General features: G+C 40.0%; 1 protein-coding gene across 4 annotated transcripts in view; it reads left to right on the forward strand.

Moving 5' to 3' along the window:
- The window catches only part of LOC140713282 (uncharacterized), a 35,673-nt gene extending 15,501 nt beyond the window's left edge, over window positions 1-20,172 (forward strand). For 3 of the 4 annotated variants that reach the window (XR_012095166.1, XR_012095167.1, XR_012095165.1), the window contains one exon: window positions 1,573-4,824. The gene's annotated coding sequence lies outside the window, so the exon portion shown is untranslated. Of the gene's footprint in view, window positions 1-1,572; window positions 4,825-18,342 lie in introns of those variants that run through there. The other variant, XR_012095168.1, reaches the window with a different exon arrangement.
- The last annotated feature ends 541 nt before the right edge of the window (window positions 20,173-20,713 follow it).

The following is a 20,713-nucleotide window of genomic DNA, read 5'->3' on the forward strand; positions in this document are numbered from 1 at the left end:
TTATCGGAGCCATAAGAGTTTCAGAGATGATACATTTATTCCCAGGAAATGTATCAGACATGCATCTTCCAGCTTCTGTACATTATAAACTATGCAGAAAATGTCCAGTTGACTCAAATCCATGAAATGATCATTTTTTATTTTATTACACTGTGACAGCTGTACATATTTCTCTTGTTTGCTTAAAGTTAATTTGATCCAGAAATTACTGATCAACATAAAGTTTATTTAGAAGATAATTTTATATGTTGATGTTCCTTAATTAATAAATGTTTTCAAAACTCAACAAAGGTATTGGCAACTTACATTTTGCATACAAACGTATAGTATGTTTTATAAGTGAAAATAAAAATAGAATATTATGCCAGAAATAAAGAAACTTTTAAATTATTAATTTGACTATTGATACACCCCTACAAACTGGACTTTTAAACTTTAATGTACTGTCTAGATTTAAGTTGGTAAAGTCTTACATGTTAAAAAATGATTGTGCTTATCAAACATTGATTATGAAACTACTTTCTCCTAAACCTTTTCTTAAATTTGGGAACATAATTTAATGTTGGTTTATCACATCTGTTGTTTCAAAAATCACATTAGTTTTAGAAAAAAAGGATAATATGAACCAGAGGGAATAAAACTGTAAAGAAAAAATAAAGAGAGAGGGGAGAGAGCCATAAACTGTTGTTCAAATCACTAGTGTGTGCCACTGAATTTACCCAATTCTCACATGCCTCCAAGGCATTGCCCTCATGACTGTCCTGCTGGCTCACGGGGAAGATCTCTCTCCTTCTCCACGCAACATTTGCCATTTTTGGGAAGCCAATGTCGCCAGGAATCTAAGGCTATTTTTCTTTCTCAGACCCTTAACATTTTTCCCCAAGGCCAAAAATATTTTCTACTTTAAATGTCTTAAAATACTCTTCCTGTCTTTCCCCATAAAGACCAAATCCCTGAGGGCTGATGTGGCCAGGGATGTAGTGAATGCTGGCCCTGGAGGGAAGAGGGGACGAGTCTGAGGAACAGAAACTGACTTTAAATCTCAAGGGGCTGAAGCTGGAGCTCCAAATGTGACCCCCTAGAAGCATGGGTGAGTGAGAAGAAGGGTTCCCTCAAAGAGAGGCTGAGACACAGCTGGGTGACCTCAGTCCTTGGTGAGCAGACATCATCTGCCTCTAGCTGGGCCACCAGCCAGTGTCAAATGGCTCCACTTTGGGGAAAGATGGTATCATATGGAGCCCCCATTATCTCTGCTATCATTTACACAAGCGTGTGACATTCACTCAGATGTCACCAAGCACACACAGAGACTGCACTGACTCCGCACAATCAGGACATTTAATATCAATAAAAATCAAACATCAGGAGATCAGAAATCAAACAAAGCTATCAGACAGACTTGACTTAACAATTGATAAATATGCTCAATAAATTATTTGACAAGATGGGAGATGTGTTCCCTATCTTGACATAATGATCATATGTTTGCATCATAATAATCATTGACTAATAATGTCCAAAGCCTATTCGGGATGCCTTAGTTGCTAACCTGATGTTATTTTTCTGTTCCAGGACCCCATCCAGGATGCCACTGTGTATGCAGTTGTCACATCTCCCTAGACCTCTATCCGCTGGCAGTTTCTCAGATTTTCCTTGTTTTCAATGATTGGGATAGTTTTGAAGAGTAATGGTCAGGTATGCTGTAGAATTTATCTCAGTTGGGGTTTTTCTGATGATCCGATTGGGATTATGGAATTTGGGGAAGAAGACCATAGAAGTAAAGTGCTATTTTTATTACACTCTGTCAAGGCACCTTTGGTCAATGACTCATCACTGTAGCACCCGCCTCACTTGGCGGTCGTGGCCTCTGCCAGGTTTCTCCACAGGAAAGTTACTCCCTTGTCCCACTTTCCAGACTCACTGGAGCAAATTCACTATGCATGGCCTTCACTTATGCAGTGGGAGTTACACTCTTCTCCTTTAAGAGCATGGAGACTGCCACCTTATTTGGAATTCCTCTGCAAGGGAGATTTGTCTGTTAAATATTTACATATTTACCCATTTGTTCATATCACTATAAACTCATATTTATTTTATAAATTGGATTATGAACCAATGCTGCTTTTTGTTGTCATTATTGTTTAATCATTCCAGTTTCAGCTGCAGGCCAGATCTTTCCTTTGGCTCCTGTGGCCCTGACATGCCCCGGCAATGTGGCTGTTCATTTTTATTTTTTCAGCAGTTATTAATTTTCTAGCACTACAAAGTGCCCCCAGCTTACCTTGTCTATTTCCTGTTCTACTCCTAGAATCCACAATTTCTCTGGGAAGCCCTGGTTCCTTTTACTGGAGATTAGCAATTGAAGCAAAGACCTGGGTATTTCATATTATCTTTGAAATTGGGATGTCATTGCCCTAGTGAGTGACAGAGCAGGAATCTACACATGTACATACATATTTCTATAAATATTTCTTTATGGAATCTATGTTGAGGTCCACATGGGTGCACACTGGTTTCTCCACTCCTAATCCATGTCCAGATGATCATTCTGGCCTTTCTTCTTTTCTTCTTCCTAAGGCGGAAGCTTAGATTATTTATTTTATATCTTTCCTTTTTTATGATGTGCACTTAATGCCATAAATTTCCCTGTTAAGTACTGCTTTCACTACATCCCTCAAATTTTGATAAGTTGTATTTCAATTTTATCTAGCTCAAAATATTTTAAAATTTCTCTTGAAAGTTCTTTGACTCATGTGTATTTAAGTGTGTACTGTTTAATCTCTAAATATTCGGGTTTTTTCTTTCCATCTATTGTTCTGCTACTGATTTGCAGTCAATTACAGTGTGATCTGGGAACATACTTTATATGCTGTGTATTCTCTGATATTTTTAAGGTGTGCTTTACAGGCCAGCATGTCGCCATCTTGGTTAATGTTCCGTGAGTGGGACATTGTGTATTCTACTATTGCTGCATGGAGTATTTTATAGACAGCAATTAGAGCAAGCTGATGGTTCTGTTCAAGTTCTGTTCAACTATGTCCTTATTGATTTTCTGCCTGCCGTATCTCTTGATTACTGAAGTGGAGGTGTTGAATTTTCCAGCTGTAGTAGTAGATTCGTCTCTCTATCTTTTCAGTCCTGTTGAGTGTTGATTCACATAATTTGATGCTCTGTTAGGTATGTCCACGTTTACTGTTGCTATGCTTTACTGAAGAAGTGAACCATGTATCATGTAATGCCCCGATCTCTGAACATTTTTTCTTGTTGTGAAGTCACCTTTGTCCTAAGCTAATTTCTCTAGTCCAGTATTATTCTGATTAGTATTAGTATGGATTATCTTTTTCCATCCCCTGTGCATATGTTACATATACCTTTTGAAATTTTTCTACAGTTCTCGAATTCCTATTGTTGTAAAATTTTCAGTCATTTTTATTGTGAAGTTCCTATTGACATATTTTTAAGTCACTGACTCTTGGCAGAATCCATTCCACTGATGAGCCCATCAACAACATTCATTATTTCCTATTAGAGTGTTTCGATTGATAGCCTTTCTTTTTCATTCTTTCTTAGTATTTTTATCTCTTTGATTACATTGTCCAACTAATTTTGAGTATTGCCTTCTTTTGCTATGACAGCCTTTAACATATTATTCATAGTTACTTTAAATACTCTAATACTTCTAAAATCCATGCAATATCTGAGTTCATTTTCATGTTTGTCTCTTTAGACTATTTTTTCTTACTTTCTAGCTTATCACATAGTATTTTAGTTTGTCAAAAGCCAGATATAATTATCAGATAATAGAAACTGAGGCAAAAACATCTTTACTGTGAGATTCTATGTTAATCTGGCTAGGATCTGGATTGTGTTTATTTGTTTTCTAACTATATATGCCAGATGCTTCATATTTCTCTTGTGCTTTTGTTTTTGTCTCATATTGTCTTGGGGATTCCCTAGAGACTTCTTCTTAAGTAAAGTATAAGATATGTACTTCTTTCCATTGTATTCCTCAATTACCAATATGAGGAATATCAAGTGGTCACCAGCAAGCAAAATAGAAACTACCATAAGAGGAAACTTTGAATGAGTTTATGTCAATATATTTACATTTGAATAAAACAATTTCCTAGGCAGACATCACACATCAAAATTATACAAGAATAGAAAATTTGAATAGACACCTAGCTCTTAAAGACACAGAAGCTGTTATTAAAACCTTACTGCAATGTAGATTCATGTGTCAGATGGCTTCGTTGATAAATTCTTCCAAACTTTTACTAAATAAATAGCCAAGACTGTCATTGATGGGCACTTGGGTTGGTTCCAAATCTTTGCTATTGTGAATAGTGCTGTGATAAACATATGTGTGCATGTGTCTTTATAGTAGAATGACTTATAAACCTTTGAGTATATACTCGGTAATGGGATTGCTGGCTCAAATCGTATTTCTAGATAAAGAAAAAGTGGCACATATACACCATGGAATACAATGCAACCATAAAAAAGGATGAGTTCATGTCCTTTGCAGAGACATGGGTGAAGCTGGAAACCATCATTCTCAGCAAACTGAGAATTCTCAGCAAAACCAAGACTATACCAATTCTTCATGGTAAAATGAAAAATATAGAATTCATTGCAATGGGTTTTATGATACCAGTATTACCTTGATTCACAAATCTGACAATATGGATTACTGGACAATTTATATCTTAAATGTGGATTCAAATATGACAAACAAATATAAGTAAAATGGGTTCCTTGATATATAAAATAGATAAATATAAAAACTGAGTTTATATTAATGTATTTTTATATATTAAGAAAATAAAATAAAAATTAGGTAAATGATAAAAACATTTTTGATAAAATTCAATATTTATTAATTATTTTTAAATACCTTGTAAAAATTTGCTATAAAAATTACCTTCTTTCTCTGAAAAATGGTATCACTGGAGCCCAAAACAAATCTTAGATCCAATATTAATATATTAAAAACTTCTATCTTCAGATCATGAATAAGAAAAAGATATTTATTATTAACAATTTTAGTCAACATTTTATAGGAGTTTCTTGTCAGTGAAATAAGGCATGTAAATACATGGTAAAATGTTTTAAGTAAAGAAATACATGTATCTTCATTTACAGATAACACATGGTTATAAAAGTAATTTTCTATAAATTATCAAATTTAATAATTTAGGTGAGTTAGGCTTGCTGAATACAATGTCACTATACAAAAATTATTTTATTTTCTAGCACTTAATATAAGAAATTTTTAATCATGCTATTTACCATAGTATCAAAAGTTATCAACTATCTAGAAAACAATCTAAATATGTGTAACACCTCTATACCAAAATTATAAAAAGATTATTGAGAGAAGTGGGTGACGACCTAAACAAATGAAAGAACATACCATTTTCTCAAATTGGAGGAGGTAATATTATGAGAGTAAAAATTCTCCTTATATTCCAATTGGCTATTTTTATTTGTGTGTTGATGACAGACATGCTAATATAAGATTTATGTAGAAACAGAAAGAAACAAGAATAGCAAAAATTTTTGAGGAAGAGCAAAGATAAGAATATACATTGCCCAATATCAAGATTTATTGGAAAAGTAAGTTCATATGACAGTGTGGCACTAGTGAAAGGGATTAAAAACAGATTGATGAAGAGTCAGGAGAAAAGAAAGCACACAGGGAAACTTCATCTAAAACAAAGCTGGCCATTTCACAATATTTATTCTATCCATCCATGAGAATGTGATGTATTTCAATTTGTGTCATTTATGATTTCTTTCAGCAGTGTTTTGTAGTTTTCCTTGTAGAGGTCTTTGACCATACTGCCAAAAGCAATCTACAGATTCAATGCAATCCCCATCAAAATACCAATATCATTCTTCACAGAATTAGAAAAAACAATTTTAAAATTCATTTTGTACCAAAAAGAGCCCACATAGCCAAAGCAAGACTAAGCAAAAAGAACAAATCTGGAGGCATCACACTACCTGATTTCAAACTATACTATAAAGCCATAGTCACCAAAACAACATGGTACTGGTATAAAAATAGGCACACAGACCAATCGAACAGAATAAAGAACCCAGAAATAAACCCACATACTTACAGCCAACTGATCTTTGGCAAAGAAAACAAAATCATAAAGTGGGGAAATATAATGACCTGAAACTAAATACAAGACCTGAAACTATAAAAATTCTAGAAGATAACATTGGAAAACCCCTTCTAGACACTGGCTTAGGCAAGGATTTAATGACCAAGAACCCCAAAGTAAATGCAATAAAAACAAAGATAAATAGTTGGGATTTAACTAAAGAGCTCTTGCACAGCAAAAGGAACAGTCAGCAGAGTCAACAGACAGCCCACAGAGTGGAATCGTCACAATCTATACATCTGACAAAGGACTAATATCCAGAATCTACAACGAACTCAAAGAAATCAGTAAGAAAACAACAAACAATTCCATCAAAAAGTGGGCTATTGGCTGGGTGCAGTAGCTCATGCCTGTAATCCTAGCACTTTGGGAGGCCAAGGCAGGTGGATCATTTGAGTTCAGGAGTTTGAGACCAGCCTGGCCAGCATGGTGAAACCCCGTCTCTACTAAAAATACAAAAAAATTATCCAGGCGCGGTGGTGTGTGCCTGTAGTCCCAGCTACTCGGGAGGCTGAGACAGGAGAATCACTTGAACCCGGGAGGTGGAAGTTGCAATGAGCTGAGATCGCACCACTGCACTCCAGCAGCCTGGGCGACAGAGCAAGACTCCGTCTCCAAAAAAAAAGGGGGCTATTAGAGAAATCCAAATCAAAACCACAATGAGATACCACCTTACATCAGTTAGAATGGTGATCATTACAACCATTAAAAAGATAGGAATCAACAGATGCTGGCAAGAATGTGGAAAAATAGGAATGCTTTTACACTGTTGGTGGGAGTGTGAATTAGTTCAACCATTGTGGAAGATAGTGTGGCGATTCCTCAAGGATCTAGAACCAGAAATACCACTTGACCCAGCAATCTCGTTACTGAGTATATACCCAAAGGATTATAAATCATTCTAATATAAAGACACATGCACACATATGTTTACTGCAGCACTATCCACAATAGCAAAGACTTAGAACCAACCCAAATGTCCATCAATGATAGACTGGATAAAGAAAATGTGATACATATACACCATGGAATACTATGCAGCCATAAAAAAGGATGAGTTTATGTCCTTTGCAGGGACATAGACGAATCTGGAAGCCATTACCATCAGCAAACTAACAGAGAAACAGAAAACCAAACACTGCATGTTCTTACTCATAAGTGTGAGTTCAACAGTGAGAACACATGGACACAGGGAGGGGAACATCACACACCAGGGTCTGTCATTGGGTGGGAGGCAAGGGGAGGGAGAGCATTAGGATAAATACCTAATGTATACAGGGCTTAAAACCTAGATGACAGGTTGATAGGTGCAGCAAACCACCATGGCACATATATACCTATCTAACAAATATGCACATTCTGCACATGTATCCCAGAACTTAACATAAAATAAAAAATACATAAATGAGTCATTTCTGAAATTTTGAAAAATACAAAAGTGGACTGAGGAAATGAATAGACAGTTCTCAAAGGAAGATGTACAAATGGCCAACAAACATATGAAACAATGTTCAACATCACTAATGATCAGGGAAATGCAAATTAAAACTACAATGCAATACCACCTTACTCCTGCAAGAATGGACATAATCAAAAAATTAAAACACAGTAGATATTGGCATGGATGTGATGATTAGGAAACACCTCTACACTGCTGATGGGAATGTAAAATAGTACAGCCACTATGGTAAACAGTGTGGAGATTCCTTAAATAACTAAAAGTAGAACTACCATTTGATCCAGCGATCGCAATTACTGGGTGTCTACCCAGATGAAAGGAAGTCATTATATCAAAAATATACTTGCATACACATTTTATAGCAGCACAATTTGCAATTGGAAAATCTTGGAACCAACCCAAATGGCCATCAATCAATGAGTGGATAAAGGAACTGCAGTATATATATATGATGGAATACTGTTCAGCCATAAAAAGGAAAGAATTAATGGGATCTGCAGCAACCTGGATGAGATCAAAGACTATTATTGTAAGTGAAGTAACTCAGGAATGGAAAACTAAACATCATATGTTTTCATTGATATGTGGGAACTAAGCTATGAGGTCTCAAAGGCATAAGAATGATACAATGAACTTTGGAGACCTGGGGGAAAAGAATGGGAAGGGGATGAGGGATAAAAGACTACAAATAGAGTGCAGTGCATACTGCTCAGGTTATGGGCGCACCAAAATCTCACAAACCACCACTAAAAAACTTACTTACATAACCAAATACCACGTGTACCCCAACAACCTATGGAAAAATAAAATAAAATAAAATAAAATAAATAAAACAAAGCTGGCACTGTGCAACGAAAAAGGAAAGGCTTTTGGGTGAGTGGTGCTGGATCAAATGGAAGTACACAGTGAAATAAATAAAATATAGATGGATTGTAGATCTAAATGTGAGATGTAAAACTATCACACTACCAGAAGATAATGAAATATACTCTCCTATGTAATTAGAATATGAGGGGAAAATCCTAAATGGATTAAAAAGCTTTGGCTATAAAGAAAAAGGAATTTGTATTGATCAAAGACCCCACTAAGTTTATTTGTTTAAAAAGTCACCAATGGAAAGAAAACATTTGCAATACCCATGACTATCAAGGGAATCATTACAGTAATAATAATATTTATAAATTAAGAAAGAAAAGTATCAATAAAAGGGCAAAAAGCATGAACAGGCCACTCACCAAAGGATGTCTCCAAATAACCAATGAATAAATGAAAAGTTGTTCAATCCCATTGACCGTTAGGAGAAGCACAATTGAAACAATATGAAACAAAATTACATTCCACCAGAAATGCTCTATTAATATTGTTCACCACACGAAGTGCAGGTGAGGGTGTGAGCAGCTTGCACTATCAAAGCCTGCTGCTGAGAGCGTCAGCTGGGTCACTTCTCTGTGAAACTCTGCCATTCTCTCTTGAATCCCAACATACACATATCACCTAGAGTTTCTACTACTAGGTGGATACCCAACCAATAGTCATACACACAGAGAAAGCTTTTGGTATGAGGTGGCATTAAAGTGAAATTGCAGTAATTATTCCCTGTGGTTTGAGGTTGAGAGAATAAACACTTACAGAAAAGAGCTGTATTTCCCTGAAACCAAGCAAGGATTCCACCTGACTTGATACAGAGAACCAACCCATGAGAGTGCAGTGACCGCAGAGAGCATGCAGGAGGCCCATCTGAAGATCTGCGGGTGACAATGGGAGGAGGTGAGCAGTGAAATGTAAATCTGTTTGGGGAATTTCCTGGCTTCCTTGCTTCTGCCTTTATCACTTCACTCCTGAATCTTCTCTAAGGTCTTGAGGCCTCTACGGTCATCATGCAGTTATGACACTCAGCTGACTCCACTGTGCAGGGGCACTCAGCCTTCCGATGAAGCCTCCTCCTTCTCTACTCCTGGTTTTGTGGTATTTACTTCCCAGGCCTTCTTCTGCCTTCCAGGCCCTCTGTTTGCTTACCCAGCACACAGGGCTTACTTGGTCAGAACTGGAACTTCTCAGCACTCTCTCTAGTACCTTTTTCCTCCTGGGACTTTCTTCTCTGATAACCTCATCCAGGCCCTTCTCTTCAATTACCACCTTGGTGCACAAATTTGTATCTTCAACCAGACCTCTGCTGTGCAGCCCAGAGGCGGTGTATGCACCCAGTGGTCTCACAGCCACTTAGCTCTTGGTCCCCACCCTCAACCCACAGACTTGGGTGAGTCTCCATGAGCCCCTCTCAATGCCAGGGCCACTGTCCACCACACTGTGCAAACCTTAGCACTTCACAGCATGCAGTTACTGTATTTATAACTTGTTCATTTGTTTTTTTGTTCAATTCTGTCTTTACTGGACTGTAAATGCTGTTATTGTTGGACTTATTCTGACTTGGCCAATATTGTATCCCTGGGACGTAGCAGGCATTCAGCACAGTTGCTGAATAACTAAATAAATAAGTAGATAATAAATCATGAGTTAATTGATTTTTTCCATCATGACAATGGCAGAATGTATTTCCCCTTGTTCAGAAAGTTGGGCTCTGCAGGCTTCATCCCACGGATGTAATCTTCTCCCCTCCCTCTCCTGGGGTCACTGTGGTGACTTCTGCTTGCTCTGCTCCGCCGAAATGCACCCCTGAAAGTCACTCCCATTGCTGTGGAAGCCTCCTGTCCAGCTCTGGTCTCCTGATCACTTGGCCATGTCTAGAATGTACAGCTCCTATCTACTGATTTCTAATTCACTACCAGGATAATTTTCGTCTTGTTCTTCCATCGTCACTGTCAACAATTAAAATCAGTTATTTTTCCATGCAGAAAATATAAATTTTCTTACATTTTACCATTATTTTTACATTAGCTCTTTCATGCTACTACATTTTTACTTTTTCAAAACATATTTAGAAGAAAATTTGAGGAGATAGGTACTTTGTGAACTCAATCGTACCCATAGGTTTTCTTTTCTCGACAGAGTGAAGGATCGTTTAATTTCTCTGGCTCTTTCAATGGGCTAGCTGAGAAATTTATAAACTGATAGTGGAATTTCTTAAAGACATTCTAGATAACAAGGGAAACATCATGTTTAATGTGGCAGGAATTCAGCCCTTGAAACATTGTTTAACAAATCACCAGCTGAATCTTATCATAGAAAAACAGATTTATTTTTCAGACAGTTTTGAGAGGTATCTAAAATTCAATATGTGTGCTGAACCTTCTAATGCTTTTGAAGGAGTTTGCCTGCTGAAAAGCTAAATAGCATCAGACTTAAAAGCGTGTTTCTCCTGACATCAGGATGTCGGCTGATACTAGCCAGAATGAAATGTGTTCTTTTCCTCCATTTTCAGTCTATTGGCAAGACTTGAGAAAACTGCAGTGACCTTTCTGCCTTCAGCTACCTCCCTTTGTCCTGTCTCTTTGCAATCACATATTTTTTTCCAATATGTGATTCCAATAATTACATCTTCAGTGTTGCTGAAGCAATTTGACAAATAGTAATTACAATGTTCATTTCATAAGGATAGTTTGGCATCATGATTTCTAATGATAAATACAACATAAAGTTTCTAAAATGCTGATGAAAACATAAAATCTAAGGTTATTTCATGCCAGATAACTAGAGCATTAATCATCCAGTTAAAGATATGTGTATGCACAGATACATATGCTTAAGGTGCGCGTCCCTTCAACAGGCCCAAATATTTACGTGCCTGTATTACAAGCTGTTCATTCATGGATCACAGAATGCTCAGTTCTTGAAAACTAGTGGTGGAAAGGACATCGGTTAAACTCATTCTGACCTGGCTTTGAATCTCATTTTTGCAGCTTATGGGCTTCTGTTATCTTGTAGGAACAATGAGAGTCCTCCGGGGAAGATCTTCCTCCTCTGGATCCCCTATGCAGAGCCCGTGTGACCCTGAGTGGGTGGGTGCACACTGTGAGCCCTGAGTGGGTGCACACACGCGTCTCACATGCAAACGAGTCCATGAAGGAAAAGCCTGGACTGAGCTCCGAGTCCTGCCTGGGAGCTGCTCCTGGCTTCCGGGGCAGGCAGGAATCTCCAAGCCTCCTCCTGGGTGATGGGGAGAGGCCAGTCAGCGTCTGCTAACTGCAAATCACGGGTGGGAACGACCACAGTTTCAGATCCCAGAACGGGGTTTTCTTAGCACAAGCAGCGCCTAGCACAGTGCCGAAAGCCAAGTCGAGGTGATGAGCCTCGGGCAGGGGTTTGAGGGGAGACGGTGCAGGGAACCCACAGTACCAGATGGGGCCATGTCCCTTGAGCAAAGCCTGGAATGGAGACAGCAGCTCTGGCCTGGCGCAGCCCGTGGCTGAGCCCCGCTGGAGAGATACGGGGCTGTGTGTCGCGGCTCTGGACGGAAATCCTCTTTCCTCCCTTCCTGGCTCGGTCTTTCTTCCAGACGGCGCTGGGCCTGCCGCTGTGTCCTCTCACATGAGTGGCAGTGTCTGTTCTGAGGCGTCTTCATGTTCCTCCTTCCTGTCAGCCCTGAGCATTCCTTTACCATCAGCAGATTCCATGCTGCATTTTTATACACACTGTCGTGTAAACTACACACATTGCCCATGTTAACAATTTTGAAGTGCACTGTTCAGTGACAATAAGCACATTCACGCCGTGGTGCCGCGGACACCTCTTCCATCTCCAGAACGGTCCACCTTCTCCCCCGGAAACGCCGCACCCGTTGAACGACAGCGCCCCCTGCCGCCCCGCAGCCCGGAAGCCCTCGCTTTACCTTCAGTCTCTGGAAACTTCACTGCTGTGGATTCCTCGCAGACGTGAAATCCTGCAGCGTTTGTCTTTTTGTGACTTGGCATAATGTTTTCCATGTTTTTGGGTTGAAGCCATGTGGAAGCAGGTGCCAGCATTTCCCTGCTTTTTAAGGCTGGATAACATTTCACCATCTGTGTGCCCCACACCGTGTTTACTCGTTCATCCAGCGATGGCTTCTGGGTTGAGTCCAGGTTTCCACTATTCTGCGTGGTGCTGCCAGGAGCAGTGGTGCATGGATCCTTCCTATCTGAATCCCAGTCTTTGGTTTTCATTTCTATTTGTTGGACTATACCCAGAAGTGGAATCGCTGGTCATATGGTAATTCTGGTTAGTTTTTTTGAGGAGTCTTCACACAGTTCTCCCCAGTGACCACACTATATTATATTCCTCTCCATACAGTTCTCCATAGTGACCACACTATATTATATTCCTCTCCATACAGTTCTCTATAGTGAACACACTATATTATATTCCTCTCCATACAGTTCTCCATAGTGAACACACTATGTTATATTCCTCTCCATATAGTTCTCCACAGTGACCAACTATATTATATTCCTCTCCATACAGTTCTCCACAGTGACCACACTATATTATATTCCTCTCCATACAGTTCTCCATAGTGAACACACTATGTTATATTCCTCTCCATACAGTTCTCCACAGTGACCAACTATATTATATTCCTCTCCATACAGTTCTCCATAGTGAACACACTATGTTATATTCCTCTCCATACAGTTCTCCACAGTGACCAACTATATTATATTCCTCTCCATACAGTTCTCCATAGTGAACACACTATGTTATATTCCTCTCCATACAGTTCTCCACAGTGACCAACTATATTATATTCCTCTCCATACAGTTCTCCATAGTGAACACACTATGTTATATTCCTCTCCATACAGTTCTCCACAGTGACCACACTATATTATATTCCTCTCCATACAGTTCTCCATAGTGAACACACTATATTATATTCCTCTCCATACAGTTCTCCACAGTGACCAACTATATTATATTCCTCTCCATACAGTTCTCCATAGTGAACACACTATGTTATATTCCTCTCCATACAGTTCTCCACAGTGACCACACTATGTTATATTCCTCTCCATACAGTTCTCCATAGTGACCAACTATATTATATTCCTCTCCATACAGTTCTCCATAGTGAACACACTATGTTATATTCCTCTCCATACAGTTCCCTACAGTGACCAACTATATTATATTCCTCTCCGTACAGTTCTCTACAGTGACTACACTATATTATATTCCTCTTCGCACAGTTCCCTTAGTGACTGCACTGTTTCTACCATGAATGCTTAATTGTCCTGATTCCTTCACAACCCAACAAATGCTTGTCATTTTATGTTTTGTCTGTACGTTTTTAAACATTAGCTGTCTTACTGGGTATGAAAATTTGTGTGTGTGTGTGTGTGTGTGTGTGTGAAGTATATTTATATCGTATTTTCATTGCTTTTTTTCCTACCCTAATAGATTGAAGCTCCAATTCAAGAATCATCTCCATGTGTACCTGCCATAGACCGAATGTGTCCCCCAAATCCACAGTTGGAAACCTAATGGTCAAAGTGATGGTACTGGGAGGTGGGACATTTGGGAGGTGATTAGGTTTTGTAGGTGGAGCCTCATGAATCATCATGATAAGATTAGTGCCCTTATGAAAGGGACCCAGAGAGTACCCCATCTCTTCTGCTATGTGAGGACACAGGAAAAAGGCACTGTCCGGAAACCAGAAAGCGGCCCTCACCTGACAGCAGATCCACCACCATTTCGATCTCGAACCTCCGGCCTCCAGAACTGGGAGAATAGGCTACCTCGTTTATGGAATTTTCTTAGAGAAGCTCAAATTCACTAAGACAGTGTTCTCACACATTGCTTATGCATTAGCCCAAGGACTGGCACTTAATGTACATTTTGCTGAATGACCTGACATAAAATGGAAGGCAAATTTATTCTGTGATGACTTACGTGTACTGAGAATATAAAGACCTGTTATTCTGATGAAAGTAGTCAAAGTAATATACCTTTTACATGTGATGATGTAAGCATTTATGACAAAAAATTTCAAGAACATGAGAGTAGACAGAAGCATAGTGAACTCCTATGTGTCTAACTCCAGCTTCAGCAACTATCAGCTTGTGTCCGGGGTGGTTGTATCTACATTTTCACAGCCCCAAAAGGATATTTTTGGGCCAAGGAAGAGAGACCTCCTTCCGTGGTTAGCTGAGTGTTTTTATAATACTGAATTTTGTCAAATGTTTTTTCTACATCAAGATTATTATTTTCTTCTTTTTTAAATGTAGTGTGTTACATTCATCGATTTTCTGAGGCTGAACCTCACTTGCATCTCTGGCATCTATCACACTTGTGCAGGGTGTATAATCCCTTTAACATGTTGTTGAACTTGGATTGCTGCCTTTGTTGTTGTAGAGTTTAGGAGTATTTACATTAAGAGACACTGTTTGGCAGTTTTCTTTTCCTGTTGTGTCTTGTCTTGCTTTGGTGTTGGTGTAATGATGGCTTCACAAGATGGGTTAGGAAGTGTTCTCTCCTTGGGTGTATTTTGGAAGGAGAGTACTTTGTTTTGAGGATTGGTATTATTTCAGTGATTTCTAGAACTAGCCAATAAAGCCATCTGGTCCTGGCCTTTTGCTTATTGAGGAATTTTTGAAGACTGAATCGATTTGTTTACTCCTTATAGGTCTGTTCAGATTTTTATTTCTTCTTGAGTGGGGCTTGGTAATTTCTGTCCTCAGGACTCTTTCCATTTCCCAAGGTCGCCTAATTTGTTGGCATACAACTGTTTCCAGCATTCTCTTATGATCCTTTCAACATCTGTAAGGGTGGTAGTAATGTACCCACTTTTATTTCTGAATTTGGCTATTTACACCATCTCTCCTTTTTTAGTCAACGAGTTAAGGGTTTGACAGTTTTGTTTATTCAAAAAAAAATGTAGTGTTTGGTTTTGTTGATTCTATTTTTTTTCTCTCTCATCTACTATGATGATCACCATTGTAACCTTCAGCATCTCCACACCTCTGGTAACTTTGGGTTTAGTTTGCTCTTCTTTTGCTAGTAAGGTTAGGCTACCAACTGAGATCTTTTATTTTATTTTTTTTACTTTAGGCCTTTTTACCTATAAATCTCCCTTTGAAGGTTGCTTTCTTTTCAGATCATAAGTTTTAGTAAACCTTGGTTTTGTTTGTATTTATCTCAAAGTATTTTCTAATTTTCCTTGCAATTTTTTTTCTTTTACAAATTAGTTGCTGAGGAGTGTGTTGCTTAATTTTTATATGTTTGTAAATTTCTTCATTCTATTGGTGATCAGAGAAAAGGCTCTGTATGAATTCAGTCTTTTCACACTTGTCGAGACTTGTCTCACAGACTAACATCTGTTCTATGCTGGAGAATGTTCCGTGTGCACTTGAGATGAATGTCGGTTCTGCTGCTGGTGGGTGGAGTTTTCTGCGGGCGGCGTCTAGGTCATTATCACTCCTCTGAATATTGTTCTTGTCATTACTGAAGTGAACATTGACATTTTTATGAGCTCTCCTTTCCATTCTGTCAATGTTTTCTTCATATAGTGTGGGTTTTTCTGTTTGATGTATATTTGCTTTTAATTCTTGTATCTTCTAGATCAATAAGCCTTTTTATCAATTTTTCTTCATCTCTTATGACCTTTTTTGACTTAAAGTCTGTTTTTCAGGTCCTGGTGTTGCCCCTCAGCTCTTTCCCTGTATCTTCCTGCAGGACAGCTTCTCCGCCATCCCCCTTTGGCTCTAAAGCAAATCTTGTGATTATTAGGTCATTTAAAAATTTTTGCAAAGTTTGTAGCTTAGCCAGTGAGTTTGATGCTTCTATGTTTAAAGTAATTAACGACAAGAAGGATCTTCTGCCATTTTTCTATTTGTTTTCATGTCTTCTTTGTTGTTCATGATTCCCCTTATACAGCCTTATTTTTGTATTTGATTGACATACTCTACTCCTTTGATCCTTGACTAATTTCCCGTCTGTATACGCTTTTTAGTTATTTTCTTTATGTTTACCTTTGACATTACAATTAACATTCTAATCTTACAGCAATCTATTTTGAATTGATCCAGCATAGCTTCAGAAGCAGATAGACTCTGCTCCTACACAGCTCTACAGCCTGATGTTACTGTCACAAAGGATGCCCTTGTGTGGTGTATCCCCTCCCTGGTTTTAGTAATAGCTGGACAGACAAGATCATGGCGGAAAGAGGTACATGTGTAAATGGTGCTGGCTCCAGATAACTCTTGCTTTATATTCTGAAACCTAATTCCAGAGAAACATTTTTACAAAGCATCGCATGGCTTTGGGTTTCGACAGAGCCACTTCTAGTTCATCTCCACACTCTGGGCACCTGTATCACCAGGGGTCCAGAATGTACAGCTGCTTCTCTAGTGTCTAAAACTCTCACCTATGCTTTTCAAGGTATGTAGGAAAGAAAAGAGGGAGTTACAAACAAAAATACAATGATGCTGGCCTTTTTTTTTTTTTTTTTTTTTTGAGACCTGAGTCTTACTCTCTCACCCAGGCTGGAGTGCAGTGGTGCGATCTCGGCTCACTGCAACCTCCACCCTCCGAATTTAAGCGATTCTCCTGCCTCAGCCTCCCAAGTAGCTGGGATTCCAGGCGCCTGCCACCAATCCCAGCTATTTTTTTTGTATTTTTAGTAGAGACGGGGTTTCACCATCTTGGCCAGGCTGGTCTTGAACTCCTGACCTTGAGATCCACCTGCCTCAGCCTCCCAAAGTGCTGGGATTACAGGCGTGAGGCACTGTGCCCGGCCAATGCTGGCTTTTATATTTACCAATATGATTACCAATGTTATCTTTTTTGTATGGCTTTGAGCTACTCATTTATTTTTTAGCAATTTGGAAGAAACTTGCAACACACAGGATAAAATAGATTGTGTTACTGACACAAAATCTCCAAAATGTTAGTGTCTTTAAAAATAAATTTGCTCTGTCTCTTACCACATGTGCGCTGTGGGTCAGGAGGAGGCTCTGTGCATTTCCCTCATCAGGGCAGCGGGCTGTGGAATGTAATACCATTGGATGAAACACTCTGTGGATTTTCACTGTGCAACATGGCAGCCTCGAGCCACGTATGGCTCTGAGCGTTTGACCTGTGACAAATGCAACCGAGAAACAGAATGTTTAATTCTATTTCATTTTAATTAATTTAAAGTTAAATAGCCACATGTGGCTGGTTTCTCCCATACTGGACTGCAAAGGTCTAGAACGTGTCTGGTGTCTTGATGAGACAAAGAACTCTGCTCTTGCTGGTTTCTTCCCAGCCATGACAGAGTTCACTTTTCACTAAGGCAAGTCATACGCCCTTGTACAACCTCAAGGGGGCAGAAGAGTGCAGTTATAACAGGTGCCCAGAAGAAGGAGAACCAGAAGCATTGCTGGACATCAATGATTCTGCAAAACTCAGAATAAACCCCAGATTGCTTAGGGGAAACCAGCTGGGTAGTGGTTTGATGATTGGAGGAGCATGGTGCAGGCAGTAAGTGAACACAGTACCAGGGGAATTTGTAGAGAAGAAATGAGGACCCAGGGTGCAAAATTGTTCAAGGCCAAAGACAGGTCGTTGGTGTCTTTTAACACTTCATCCCCAGGGCCTGCCTGCATGCTCAAGGGACCCTGGTTGCACGGTTGTGCAGGTAACCCGAGCTGCCCAAGCCTCACTCTGTCACAGAGGCAGGCCCGTCAGGTGTGTTCCATCTCCCACACGGCCTTGTCCCTGTTGAGTGGCTAAGAGAATTACTTGAGACTAGGTAATTTATAAGAAAAAATATTTATTTAGCTCACTGTTCTGTAGGTCGAGAAGTTCAAGGGCCTGGTCTTTGCTCCCTGCGAGGGCTTCTGAGCTGGGTAACATGGTGGAGAAGGTCAGAGAAGTGAACAGATGCGGAGAGGACCAAGCAGAAGAAGAAGCTGCACCTTATAGTAACAGCTCCAGCGGGAACCAGTCCAGTCCGGCCTCTGAGAGTGAAACCACACTCACTACCTCACAAAGAGGGATTCAGTCTCAGGATGTGAACACCTCCCACCAGGCCCCACCTCCAAACACCAACACACCGAGGATCACGTTTCACATGGAACTTGGTGGAGACAGCAAACGACATCCAAACCACAGTCAGCTTCCTCACCTCCTGCAATGCATCCTTGGCTGTGTTTACTCAGTATACCTGGGACGCTCATGTCCACTCACCAGATCTTCCATCTCAGGCACCCTCATCTTCCAGATGCAGCTGCTGTGGTCCTCATGTCCACCCAGCAGATGTGCTTGCATCCCATACACCCTCACCTTTCAGATGCGGCTGGAAGCATATGAAGCATAATAAACTCAACATAGCCTTGTCTCTTATTACATCAAATGCCTGCGTTGGTGGTGTGAGTTGCCTGATTCTGGCTTTGAATCCCAGCACCACTGCTTTTTTACTTGGCCCCGTGCGAGTTCCTTAAGCTCCTGTGTGGCTTCAGGCAAAGCTTCTGGCCTTCGTGGGTCTTGGTTGGCACATTTGTGAGCCGAGTAAAATATATTATAAACTATTAATCCATAGGGAACAATGGTCATGGTGATTTTATTTTAGCTTTTATTTCAAAACACGATTAAGAAATACATAATTTTTCTTTAATCGTTTGTATCTTTTCAACTTACTTAGATTTGTTCTCTATTAACTAGTTTTTGTTACTATTGTAATCAATAATTAGAAAAATAACCTAGCCCTCACTGATTACTCGTGGGATTCAGGAACCCGATGATTTCCCTGAGAATCACCTTGCTGTGGGGACTGAGCGGAGTTTCCCTGTTACCGAGCCCAGCCACTAGATGGTGGAGGACCACTTCACTTTAGCTTTCTTGTCTTTCAGTACTAAAAAGGCTTGCAACAATTATGCACCTTTTCTCCCACCCCTCGTTCCTTGAACGGTGAATTTCTATAACATTTGTTAACTGTCCCTTTCTGTGTTTTAATTAATTATTGACCCTTTAATAATTTAATAATTCTTGACCCTTTCTGTGCTTTCATTTAACCTCAAGTCTAGATTATTCAAATTGACTCATTTGATAAAAATACGCTGGGTGTCTATCATGTAGCAACAGCTTAATGGGATCCCCCATGAAGTGGTCAAGTGCTGATGCTGTGAAAGCTGGGGCCAGTGGATCGCGTGGGGACTGCCGCTGTGATCAGTTTTAGGGCAGCGTCAGCAGAAGCCTGTGCGTTTGCAGGCAGATCTACGCTCTTTCAAATGTGGTGACACCAAGGTACAGTGCAGGGGACACGTGGCAGGGTTGGGGTGTGGAGGGAGCTTGTTCATCCTTCTTGGAAACCATGACACGGGGAAGGGGATTTAGGCCTCCTCATTCCACACCCCTCCTTTCTAGAGGCCAAGGCAGCTCTTTGATCAAGGTCACATGGTTCCTTAGAGGCAGCTCAGAAGCAGTTTCAGGAGGAGCTCTCTGCATCTTTTTAGAGACAAATCTCCTCCGTGGGAGGCTCTCTGAAGGGCCATGGTGTGTGGGGCCAGCGAGGCCAACTTCGTGACTGGACCCCCACAGAACAGCCACAGTCACAGGGATGGGACAGCTACACAGAGGTCAGCGAGCCCCGGGGATGAGGGGAGGAGGAGGAGGGGAGGCCTTGGGGGTGGAAGGGGTTCCTGCAGAACATTGTTCTAGGTGGGGCCTGCAATAACTCCTACAGACGAAGAGGTGACAGGTGTGGAATAGAGGGTGGAAAGGGCAGACCATCCCAAGAAGACACACGCCAGGACGCTGAAGCGGCTGCTGAGGTGGGTGCGTTGGGTGGCAGAGGGGCAGCAGGCGCTGGTCATCAAGATGAGGCTGGGGATTAAACAGTGGCTCTGTCACAAAGGCCTTCTATGCAATCCTTGCAAGTGTGATTTCTTTTTTTCAAAATGCAATGGAAAAACTTATTTGCAATCCTAAATCTTGGTCTATTCTATGGTTTCGAAGTTTGGAGACTTACCAGAATACTGATTCATTACCAGCAGTAGACTCAGGGATATATCGTGGGAATGCTTGTGCCTTTATGTAAGTTACCTTTATTTCTTCAGGAAAATGAAGTGAATATGAACATCATTAAATTTTTGCCAAAGGTCTTTTGCCGAAAAAAGCTTTTCTCCTTGACAAGAGTTATAGATGTTTGCTTGAAAAGCATGTGTGC

This window comes from Chlorocebus sabaeus, chromosome 14 (assembly GCF_047675955.1).
Source record: "Chlorocebus sabaeus isolate Y175 chromosome 14, mChlSab1.0.hap1, whole genome shotgun sequence".
Taxonomy (NCBI): Eukaryota; Metazoa; Chordata; class Mammalia; order Primates; family Cercopithecidae; genus Chlorocebus; species Chlorocebus sabaeus.